General features: G+C 39.9%; 7 non-coding genes across 7 annotated transcripts; all 7 read left to right on the top strand.

Annotated features, from left to right (window-relative positions):
* The first annotated feature begins 3839 nt into the window (after positions 1–3839).
* Trnar-acg (transfer RNA arginine (anticodon ACG)) lies at positions 3840–3912 on the top strand. The gene has a single exon. It is a non-coding gene; the product is annotated as a tRNA-Arg (tRNA).
* Positions 3913–5357: 1445 nt separating this feature from the next.
* Positions 5358–5430, top strand: Trnar-acg (transfer RNA arginine (anticodon ACG)). The gene has a single exon. It is a non-coding gene; the product is annotated as a tRNA-Arg (tRNA).
* A 1224-nt stretch (positions 5431–6654) lies between these two features.
* Positions 6655–6727, top strand: Trnar-acg (transfer RNA arginine (anticodon ACG)). Its single transcript has one exon. It is a non-coding gene; the product is annotated as a tRNA-Arg (tRNA).
* Positions 6728–7800: 1073 nt separating this feature from the next.
* On the top strand, positions 7801–7873 carry Trnar-acg (transfer RNA arginine (anticodon ACG)). Its single transcript has one exon. It is a non-coding gene; the product is annotated as a tRNA-Arg (tRNA).
* A 1625-nt stretch (positions 7874–9498) lies between these two features.
* Trnar-acg (transfer RNA arginine (anticodon ACG)) lies at positions 9499–9571 on the top strand. The gene has a single exon. It is a non-coding gene; the product is annotated as a tRNA-Arg (tRNA).
* A 678-nt stretch (positions 9572–10249) lies between these two features.
* Trnar-acg (transfer RNA arginine (anticodon ACG)) lies at positions 10250–10322 on the top strand. Its single transcript has one exon. It is a non-coding gene; the product is annotated as a tRNA-Arg (tRNA).
* An 881-nt stretch (positions 10323–11203) lies between these two features.
* On the top strand, positions 11204–11276 carry Trnar-acg (transfer RNA arginine (anticodon ACG)). The gene has a single exon. It is a non-coding gene; the product is annotated as a tRNA-Arg (tRNA).
* Positions 11277–11938: the final 662 nt, after the last annotated feature.

Below are 11938 nucleotides of genomic sequence, written 5' to 3'. Positions count from 1 at the left end.
TAATAGAAGACACTTGCCCAAGGTGCGACGCAGCGGGACTGAACCCGGAACTATGTGGTTGGTAAGCAAGCTACTTATCACACAGCCACTCCTGCGCCATGCATAAACAGTTGGTGCATATTTAGCATTGATTGCTGTGTGGGGACTGGCATGTCAAAGAATAGACACGATGTTTCATCTGCGCCTTGTAAAAAGTGACTAAAAGAGATTGAGGTGGAATTTGCACTTCGATCTCGCAAAGCGACTATCCCTCACCAGCAACGACTATCCAAACAGACCCATGAGTTGGAAGATTTCCTCCTGGGTGATACAAAGGTGTCATCTGCTACGAGTAGAGAATCATCAACAAATGGTGGAAGCATCGACACTGTTACAGTGAATGCTCCCTTGCTGCTGCTGCTGCTGCTACTACTACTACTACTACTACTACTACTACTACTACTACTACTACTACTACTACTACTACTACTACAATATTTGACGATTAATCAAATATGTGGCTTATATATCAAATCTGGCTTAGGCACGTATTTAGTTTTTTAAGAACTTGGGAACATAAACATCTCATAATCTCTATTGTGCTTTACTTTCCAGATTAGCAATTAAACTTTTTTACCCATCCTTGCTTCTCAAAGCTGCAACTAACTGGAATTTTCTTCACAGCCGCTTTTTGTTTTTTATCGTTATATTATTCATATTTTTAAAATTTATTTGTATATTTTTGCAGACATTAGCTGGCAAAGGCGTAGGAGTAGCTGTGTGGTAAGTAGCTTGCTTACGAACCACATGGTTCCGGGTTCAGTCCCACTGCGTGGCACCTTGAGCAAATGTCTTCTACTATAGCCTCGGTCCAACCAAAGCCTTGTGAGTGGATTTGGTAGATGGAAACTGAAAGAAGCCCGTCGTATATATGTATATATTTATATATTTATGTGTGTGTGTATATGTTTGTGTGTCTGTGTTTGTCATCCCAACATCGCTTGACAACCGATGCTGGTGTGTTTACGTCCCCGTAACTTAGCGGTTCGGCAAGAGAGACCGATAGAATAAGTACTAGGCTTACAAAGAATAAGTCCTGGGGTCGATTAGCTCGACTAAAAGGCGGTGCTCCAGCATGGCCACAGTCAAATGACTGAAACAAGTAAAAGAGTAAAAGAGTAAAATGTTGATAAGTCTAGGCTAGAGTGCAGATGTCATAGGGCAAGCACAAGTATAAAAACAAACGAGAATAATGGAAAGACGTTGCGACCGTTTCCCTATCAAGGTACAATTTAGCACACTTTAATATACATACATACATACATACATACTATGTGTGTGTGTCTGTGTGTGTGTATTTGTATGCGTGTATGTGTATACGCATGTATATATGTTTACGTATATATTATACGTGTATATATATATATATATATATACCTCTATACACATTTTGTATAAAATGGTCTGTCTTTCCCTTCGTATTATTGTCTTGAAAGATTTTTGTTTTCTTCTGTGCTTTTCTTTGAACACTCTTGTTCATGGGGTAGCCACCTTGCTTGAAAGGAGGACGAGTGGGCGACTATTAGTATTAAACGCCCAAAAGTAAACATACCATTGGCTGATACCAAATTAGCTGACATACTGTTGCTTAATCAACAACTTGAAACGAAAATGTTCGCAAAAAAATGCTGCCACATTGTTTGAGAAACTGCACAGCACTTGAACATCACAAACTGGCAAAAAAAGAGAGCAGAAATCGTTTTAGTGTAACCACCACCATCACCACTTACGTGATGCACACAGACCCGGGTTTCTTATAGCTAGCTGGTGATTATCACACACTGATAACGGGTTACTATCCAGAAACCCGGGTCTGTGTGTATCACGTAAGGCTAGAAATGGGAACGATGATTTCCCTTCGCAAATACTAATCAGACACAGACAGTGTGTCGTTAGCCAGCTGGAGGAGATGTCTTCTTGGGGCTATAAACAACAGTAGCATCGTTCCCTATGAGCCCGCCATATTTAGGTGGCAAATATACTTGATGTTTCTGTGCTGCTACTGTTTACTGGAAAAAGCATGTAATATTTTGCGTTTGGAATGAGTTTTCAACGCTAGCTGGTGGTTATCACACACTGATGATGAGTTACTACCCAGAAACCCGGGTCTGTGTGTATCACGTAAGGCTAGAGATAGGAACGATGATTTAAGCCTAAAAAATAAGGTGGTGCCGAGAAAAGAAATGTCGTCTGTTTTTGTGCTAGGCAGACAGTTTTTGCAGCCGTTTAAGTCCGTGTAATGTTATTAATCAATTGTGCCGTTCCTTCAAATCCATGATATGTAAGCTGTAGTAATATATATAATAGTTTCAAATTCTTGCAGTAGGCCAGCAATTTCAGGCAAAGGTGGGAAGCTGATTACATCGACTCCAGCGCTCAACTGGTATTCATTTTATTAACCCCGAAAGGATTAAGTGAAATTTAATTCAGAAATGTGTGAGTGTGTGCGTGCGCGTGTCCGTATGCACACATTAATCTACATGTTTCGAATGTATATGCGTTTTTGTGAGGGATTTGGGGGAAATTTCTACTTCAGTGGTAAGGCAAAGCTAACGTCGTCTGGATTTGAACTCGTAACGTTAAGACCCGAAAAGCGACTGTACTAATAATAATGATTTCTGATTAACGTACAAGGCCAGCACTTTTGAGAAGACATGATTAGACGTGTCAACGACTCAGTATTTCACTGGTACTATATTTTATCGATCGCAGAGGGATGAAAACAAAAGTTGACTTTCATGAGATTTGAACGCAGAATGTAAAGAACTAAAAGGAACACTTCAAAGATTTTATTCGTACGTTCTAACGACTCTGCTAAAAGAAGTTTTGTTGGTATGCAGTAAGAAAAGGTTTAGATGAATCTAGAAAGTTAAGTTGTTCAGTGTAGTGTTAGCGTATTAACTCTGTACATACTAATAGAAGGCTATTGCCTTACATGTTCGTATTTTTAAGACGGTAGCTAGTCTAACGCCCCTGCGTACACACACGGATGTACGCACACGTGTACGCACGCTTGCGTATTAACACAAACATAAACACAGACACACATATACATGTATATGCATACACGTACACCGTCACTCATACACTCGCACAGACACGTACATGCACGCATGCATACCTACGAACGAAGCACACGCATGCGCATAAACCACACACATACATAAGCACATAAGTATCTACGCACGCACGTACGCACGCACGCACGCTCGCACACACACACACACACACATACACACACACACACACATACACACACTCTATGCTTAATTATACTGGAGAGCATTGCAGGTAGGGCAAACAAAACAGAGCCATTGTAATTTGTGTATGAAGTAGGCGTGTGGTAATAGCTTTTTTGCAAAAAGAGACAACGAAAGAAAAGAAGAATGAATTAGAGAGGTAAGGGAGAGAGAGAGAGAATGAGGGAAGGAATGAGTTTATCTGTGTGTGAGGGGGCCAGGAAACAAAGGAAAGAAGGCGAGAGTAAAGTATGAGAGGGGAAATCTCTTGTCACAAAATCGCAAATTTAGTTTAAACGTACGTTGAAAAAAAGGCGCGAGTTATACATACAAGCGTAGACCTAAAAGCGTATATAGCATAAAACAATGATGATAATTTATACGTATATAAAATACATGCATTCTGGTTTGTGTGTATGTGTGTGTGTCTGTACGTGTGCGCGTGCGCGTGCGCGTGCGTGTGTGTCTCTGTGTGTATCATGTCTGTGTGTGTGTGTGTGTGAGACAGGATGTTTGTCACTTAAGAAATTAGTAGGTAAACAACACCTTTAGTCAGTGCGATGGCTTGTGGCGCAATGGATAACGCGTCTGACTACGGATCAGAAGATTCCAGGTTCGAATCCTGGCAAGCTCGTATTACTTTTATTTCGCTAACATTGGAACTGGGAATAATGACTATTTTAGATGATGTATTTCTGAAATTTATGCATCTGTTTATGATTGTGTATGAGTGTTTCAGCGTGTGTGCATATCTGTGTTGTCGACAGTAAATACATAAGTTATAATCTGTAAGTAGTAACTGCTAATAGCGCAATGGATTGTACGTTTGCCTACGAGACAGGAGTATCTGAGTTCGAATCCTGGCAAACTCACATTCACTTTATTTCTGAAACATTTGGGTAAGTAGTACTAATGATTGTTTTAGATGATGCATTTTAGAAATGACAGCATATATTCATGATTGTACGTATATTCGTGTGAGCCTGTCTCTGACAGGTAATGTAAATAAAAGAATTCCTTCATAAAGAATCAACTATTGACTATGCCAGACCCTGTGGGGCAATGAATAACGCGTCTAATTGTAGATCAGATTCCAGGCTCGAACTCTAGCAAAATCGGGCGCATTTTATTTCAGGAACATCGGGGAAAGTGGTGCTAATAATATTTTTGTTTGGGTATTTTAGAAAATTATATAATCACCAATAGGCGGAGGAATGACTGTGTGGTAAGTAGCTTGCTTACCAACCACATGGATCCGGGTTCAGTCTCATTGAATGACACCTTGGGCAAGTGTCTTCTGTTATAGCCTCGGGCCGACCAAAGCCTTGTGAGTGGATTTGGTAGATGGAAACTGAAAGAAGCCCGTCGTATATATATGTAAATAATATTTATTCTCAAACGCAGGATAATGCTAATAATATAGTATGAACAGGATAAATTACCCATATTCTGCAAACTATGGGTAGTGCATGCTTATATTATTAGCATTATCCTGCGTTTGAGAATAAAAATTACTTCCTTAACTTTCTAGACATCTCAACACTTCGAAAGCAAATTTGTTTACTTTCATATATTTATGTGTTTGTGTATGTGTGTGTGTGTGTGTGTGTGTGTGTGTGTGTGTGTGTGTGTGTGTGTGTGTGTGTGTGTGTGTGTGTGTGTGTGTGTGTATTTGTGTGTGTGTGTATTTGTGTGTGTGTGCATCTGTCTTTGTCCCTCACCCCATCGCTTGACAACCGATGTTGGTGTGCTTACGTTTCCGTAACTTAGCGATTCGGGAAAAGATATCAATAGACTAAGTACTGGGCTTACAAAGAATAAGTCCTGGGGTCGATTTGTTCCACTAGTTGCGGTGTTCCAGCTGGCATAATCGGGTGAATTTTATTTCAGAAACATGGGGGAAAGTGGTGCTAATAATAATTTTATTGGTGACTTTCTGAAATTCATATAATCGTGTGAATGTGTGTGTGTGCGCGGCCCGTCTCTGTGTGTACCCGCAAGTATATCTGTAAGTTTGTCCACACCAGGCATTAATCAGTAAAGGAATTAGGAGATAAGTATAGACGCATATCACCATGAGGGCTTGTGGCGCAATGGATAACGCGTCTGACTACGGATCAGAAGAGTCCAGGTTCGAATCCTGGCAAGCTCGTAATCGTTTTATATCTTATGAAGTTGGGGTAGTAGATTCTTTATTCGACGTATATCAGATGATAAGGTGTATATCAGCGCGTGTACATATCTGTGTTGTCAGTAAATGAGAGTTAGCAGAAAGATAAGTGCGATAGCACAATGGTATACACGTTTCCCTACGGGTCAGATGATTCCGGGTTCGAATCCTGACAAGTTCACATTCATTTTAATTTTGAAACATTTGGGTACATTGTGCAAACAATTATTTTAGACGATGCATTTCAGAAACGAAAGCATGTATTCATGATTGTACGTGTGCACGTATATACGAGCATGCTTTTACGCGCATATTTGTCTGTCTCTGGCAATCAATGAAAATAAAAGAATTCCTTAATAAACATCAACTACTGACTACGCGGGACCCTGGGGCGCAATGCATAACGCGTCTAATTAGGCATCAGAAGTTTCCAAGGGCGAACTCTAGCAAAATCGGATGCATTTTACTTCAGCAACACCGGAGAAAGTGGTGCTAATAATATTTTTGTTGGTTTATTTTAAAAATTATATGATCATCAGTGTGTGTCTGCATGTATGTGTGTGTGAGCACCTGAATGTGTGGGTGATCGTGCGCATGCGCGTACGTCGGGGTGTCAGTACCTTTGTATGTCAACAACAAAAGTTAGTCTGTAAAGAAGTGAGAATATACGGAGTACTGAGGGCGCAATTGATAACGCGCCTGACTGTGGATTAGAGAATTCTACGTTCGAATCTTGGCAAGCTCGTATTTACTTATTTTATTACGGAAATATTTGGGGAAAGTAGTGCTAATACATATTTTAGATGATACATTTCAGAAATTACAACATATTTTCGTGCATACGTTTAATCTTTGACAGTCACAGCTACTGACTACGCGAGGTACTGTGGGGCAATGGATAACGTTCCTGATTACGAATCAGAAGATTGCAGGTTCGAATCCCGGCAAAGTCAAGAGCGTTCTATTCCAGAAACGACTGGGAAGGCGCGGCTAATAATTGTTTTGTTGATGTATTTCGGAAATTTATAAAATCATGTGTGTGTGAGTGCGTGGGTACGAGGGCACCCGCGCGATTGTGTTTGTGTCTTTGTATATCACAAACAGGAGTTAATAAGTAAAGAAATTAGAACATATGTAGCCAAATGGCGTTTATCTAATTTGTCACTTAAGAAATTAGTAGGTAAACAACACCGTTAGTCTACGTGAGGGCTTGTGGCGCAATGGATAACGCGTCTGACTACGGATCAGAAGATTCCAGGTTCGAATCCTGGCAAGCTCATATTCATTTTATTTCGGTAACATTTGGGGGGAATTCGTGCTAATGAACTTTTTTTTATATACATTTTAAAAATTAAAGCATATATTCATGATTATATATATGCACATTAATTGTGTGTGTGTGTGTGTTTGTGTGTGTGTGTCAGCGCACGCGCGTATCTGTGTCTTTGACAGTGAACAGAAGTTAGTAAAGAGATCAGTGCGCAAGCAGTAACGGTTAAGAGCGTGGGGGCCTGTGACGCAATGGATTACCCGTCTGATTGCAGGTCAAAACATTGCAAGTTCGAATGTTGGCAACCACGTATCCATTTTATTTCGGAAATTAGTGCTAAAGAATAATATAGACGATGCCTTTTAGAAATTTAAACATAAATTCATGGAGTGGTTCTTACCATAGGACTTTTGGCGCAATGGATGACTACGGATCAGAAAATTCCAGTTTCGAATCATGGCGAGCTCGTAACAGTTTTATCTCGAAAACATGGGAAGTTGGGGTAGTGAATATTTTTATGACGTGTATCTGAAATTTATACATCTGGTGATTATACGTCTGCACGTATATGTTTGTGAGTGTGTATCAAGCACTTGTGCATATCTGTGTTGTTGACAGAAAATAGAAGTTAGCAGAAAGATTAATGCGTAAGTCAATGAAAGTTAGTAAAGCAATTACTCACTGTTCCATTCTTTCATGTGTTGATTGTCCCCGCATGCGTGTATTGTCCCATCTATGTTTAGTCCCTTGTGGGTAATAAATTAATCAATGACTGTATAAACATCAGCTACTAACTATACGAGACCGTGTGGGGAAATGGATTGTGGATCAGAAGATTCCAGGTCCGAACGCTGGCAAAGTCGGGTGAATTTCCTTTCAGAAATATGGGGTAAAGTGGTGCTAATAATAATTTTGTTGGTGAATTTCTAAAGGTCATATAATCACGTGTGTATATGTGTGTGTACGCGTGCGTGCATAGGTCCGTCTCTGTACGTGCCCGCAAGTATATCTGTAAGTTTGTCCACACCAGGCGTTAGTCAGTAAAGGAATTAGGAAATAAGTATAGACGTACAGCCGCAAGAGGGCTTGTGGCGCAATGGATAACGCGTCTGACTACGGATCAGAAGATTCCAGGTTCGAATCCTGGCAAGCTCGTAATCGTTTTATATCTCGAGAAGTTGGGGTAGTGAATGTTTTATTGATGTGTATCTGAAATTTATGCATCTGAAGATTATACGTCTGCACGTATATGTTTGTGAGTGTGTATCAGCACTTGTGCATATCTGTGTTGTTGACAGTCAATAAAAGTTAGTAGAAAGATGAGTGTGTAAGTAGTAGGCGACGAGCTGGCATAAGCGTTAGGAATCCAGGAGATATCCTTAGTGGTATTTTGTATGCCGTTACGTTCTGAGTTCAAATTCCGTCGATGTCGGCTTTGCCTTTCATCCTTTTGGGGTTGATAAATCAAGTACCAGTTACGCACTGGGTTCGATGTTATCGACTTAACCCCTTTGTCTGTCCTTGTTTGTCCCCTCTATGTTTAGCCTCTTGTGGGCAATAAAGAAATAAGAAAGATGAGAGTGTAAGTAATAGTAAGTACAGCAATGCATTACAGGTTTACGTACAGGTCACAAGATTCCGGGTTCGAATCCTGACATGTTCATATTCATTCTATTTTAAAAACATTTGAGTACGTAGTACTAATGATTATTTTAGACGATGCATTTCAGAAATGATAGCCTGTATTCAAGATTATACATATGTACATATATTCGTGCGAACCTTCACGCGCATGTTTGCCTTTCTCTGGCAGGCAATGAAAGTAAAAGAATTCCTTCATAATCATCAACTACTGACTATGCGGAACCCTGTGGAGTAATGGATAACGCGTCTAATTACGGATCGGAAGATTCCAAGGGCGAACTCTGGCAAAATCGGACGCATTTTACTTCAGGAACAGCGGGGAAAGTGGTGCTAATAATATTTTTGTTGGTTTATTTTAAAAATTTCATGATCATTAGTGTGTGTCTGCGAGTCTGTGTGCGCGAGCGCGTGTGTGCGCGCACGCCTGGGTGTCTGTATCTTTGTATGTCAACGACAATCGGTAAAGAAGTGAAAATATACGGAGTAAAAATATTCGTATTGAGGGTTTGTGGTGCTATGTATAACGCGTCTAACTATGGATCAGAAGATTCCAGGTTCGCATCCTGGTAAGTTCATAATCTTTTACGAGTCAGAAGATTCCATGTTCGAATCCCGGAATAAAATGAAAAGAAGATTGCCAACATTCGAACATGCAATCTTCTGACCCGCAATTAGATGCGTAATCCATTGCATCGCAAGTTGTCACACTCTTAACTGTTAATGCTTGCCCACTGATCTCTTTACAAACTTCTATTCACTGTCAAAAACACAGATATCCGTAATAAAATAAATACGAACTTGGCAGGATTCCACGCAACCCATTGTGCCTCAAGCCCTCAGTACGAAGGCCACCTCTCCGTTTATTCTAACTTCTTTACAGACTAAGTTTGTTGCTGACATGCAATGATACAGACACACAGGCGTTCGAATACTGGTGAAGTCAAGTGCGTTTTGTTCCAGAAACGTCTGGGAAAGTGGTGCTAATAATTGTTTTGTTGATGTATTTCAGAAATTTATAAAGTCATGTGTGCGTGTGCGCGGGCGCGAGAGCGAGCGTGTTTGTGTCTTTGTATATCGACAACAAGAGTTAATCAGTAAAGAAATTAGAAGATATATATGCATCCTTAAATTACCGAGGGCTTGTGGCGCAATGGATAACGCGTCTGACTACGGATCAGAAGATTCCAGGTTCGAATCCTGGTAAGCTCGTGTTCAATTTATTTCAGAAACATTTTGTTGGGAAATTCGTGCTGATAGATAGTTTAGAAATTAAAATATCTATTCATGATTATACCTATACCCTTTAATTTTGTGTGTGTGCGCCAGCGTGCGCGCATATCTGTTTTTAACAGTGAATACAGGTTAGTAAAGAGATCAGTGCGCAAGCATTAGCAGTTAAGAGCGTGAGGACTTGTGACGCAATGGATTACGCGTCTGATTGCATGTTCGAATGTTGGCAATCTCGTTTTCATTTTATTTCGGAAAGTACTGCTAATGCCTTTTAGAAATAAAAACATAAGTTCATGATTATATACATACATGTATATTCGTGTGTGTTTATGTGCGCGCCCATATATTTGCCAGTCAATGCAAACTAGTAAAGCAATTACTGTAAAAATATCAGCTACTGAGTATGCGAGGTCGTGCGGGGCAATGGATTATGGGTCAGAAGATTCCAGATTCGAACCCTGGCAAAATGGGTGCATTTTATTTCAGAATCATGAGAAAGTAGTGCTAATAAAATTTTTTATTGGTGTGTTTCAGAAGTTTATACAATCATGTGTGCGCGCGCGAGTTTGTGTGTTCCCGCAGGAGTGACTGTATCTTTGTCCACAACAGGAGTTAGTAAAGAGATTACAAGTTAAGTAGGACCAGCTATCAACTGTAGGGCTTGTGGCGCAATGGATAACGCGTCTGACTACGGATCAGAAGATTCCAGGTTCGAATCCTGGCAAGCTCGTAATTGTTTTATCTCGGAAGTTGGGCTAGTGAATATTTTAGATTATGTATATCTGAAATTTATACATCTAATGATTATACGTATGCACGTATATGTTTGTGAGTGTGTATTAGCGCGTGTGCACATCTGTGTTGGTTGACAAGTAACTGCTGATATCGCAAAGCATTACACGTTTTCGTACGGGTCATAAGATTCTGGGTTCGAATCATGACAAACTCACGTTCATTTTGTTTTCTTGTAACATTTGGGTACGTTGAACTAATGATTATTTCAGACGATGCATTTCAGAAATGAAAGCATGTATTCATGATTATACGTATGCACGCATATTCGTGCAAGCCTGCACGCGCGTGTGCCTGTCTTTGACAGTCAATGAAAGCGAAAAAATTCCTTCATAATCATCAACTACTGACTACGCGGGATCCTGTGGCGCAATGAATAACGCGTCTAATTACCGGTCAGAAGATTCCAGGGTCGAACTCTAGCAAATTCGGACGCGTTTTACTTCAGGAACATCGGGGAAAGTGGTGCTAATAATATTTTTATTGGTGCATTTTAGAAAATTATATAATCGTTAGTGCGTGTGCGTGTGCATATTCGTGCATACGTATAATCTTTAACAGTCACAGTCACGGACTACCTGAGGAAGGCGCCTGGTTACGAGACAGAAGATTTCAGGTTCGAACTTTGGCTAAATCAGGTGCGTTTTCTTTGATAAACATCTTGGAAAGTGGTGCAAATATTTGTTTTGTTCATGTATTTCAGAAATTTAAATCATCATGTGTGTGTGCGCGCCCATGCGAGCGTGCTTGGGTCTTTGTACGTTAACAACAGGAGATAGTAATGAAATTAGAACATATGTAGCCAACGTTATCCAGCGCTGGCTTGTGGCGCAATGGATAACGCGTCTGACTACGGATCAGAAGATTCCAGGTTCAAATCCTGGCAAGCTCGTATTCATTTTATTTCGGTAACATTTGGAGATAAGGTCGTGCTAATGAACATTTTACACTATACATTTTAAAAATTAAAGCATATATTCATAATTATATGTGTCACGTTAATTACGTGTGTGTCAGCGTGCGCGCATATCTGTGTCTTTGACAGTGAATAGAGGTTAGTAAAGAGATCAGCGCGCAAGCAGTAACGGTTAAGAGCGTGAGGGCTTGTAATTCAATGAATTACGCGTTTGATTACGGATCAGAAGATTGCATGTTCGAATGTTGGCAATCTCGTTTTCATTTTATTTCTGTAAATAGTGCTAATGAATATTTTAGACGAAGCATTTTAGAAATTAAAGCATACATTCGTGATTAGGCGCACATGGTCGAGTCGTAAATGCCCCCCCCCCCGCCATCCTTAAAAAATGTTGTTGTTTCACGGAATCCCATGTTTTCGGCTATGGAGATTCCAACTCTGAGAAAGAACAAAAAAAAAAAATTTCAAAAAATCGCAACTTTAAAAAATTTAAACCACCCCTCCATCCCCCAATTTCTTCATTTCTTCATTTTATTCGGAAATTTTTTTTTGCTAAATACTTAGAAAAATACGGAGATTATGATCCTGAGAAAAATTGTAAAATTTCAATTTTTCAAAATAGAAAAAAAAATTTACTG

The sequence above is a fragment of the Octopus bimaculoides genome, chromosome 2 (assembly GCF_001194135.2).
Source record: "Octopus bimaculoides isolate UCB-OBI-ISO-001 chromosome 2, ASM119413v2, whole genome shotgun sequence".
NCBI classification, from domain to species: domain Eukaryota; kingdom Metazoa; phylum Mollusca; class Cephalopoda; order Octopoda; family Octopodidae; genus Octopus; species Octopus bimaculoides.
The sequence above is the reverse complement of the archived record's forward strand: the minus strand, read 5'-3'. Positions and strand labels throughout refer to the sequence as shown.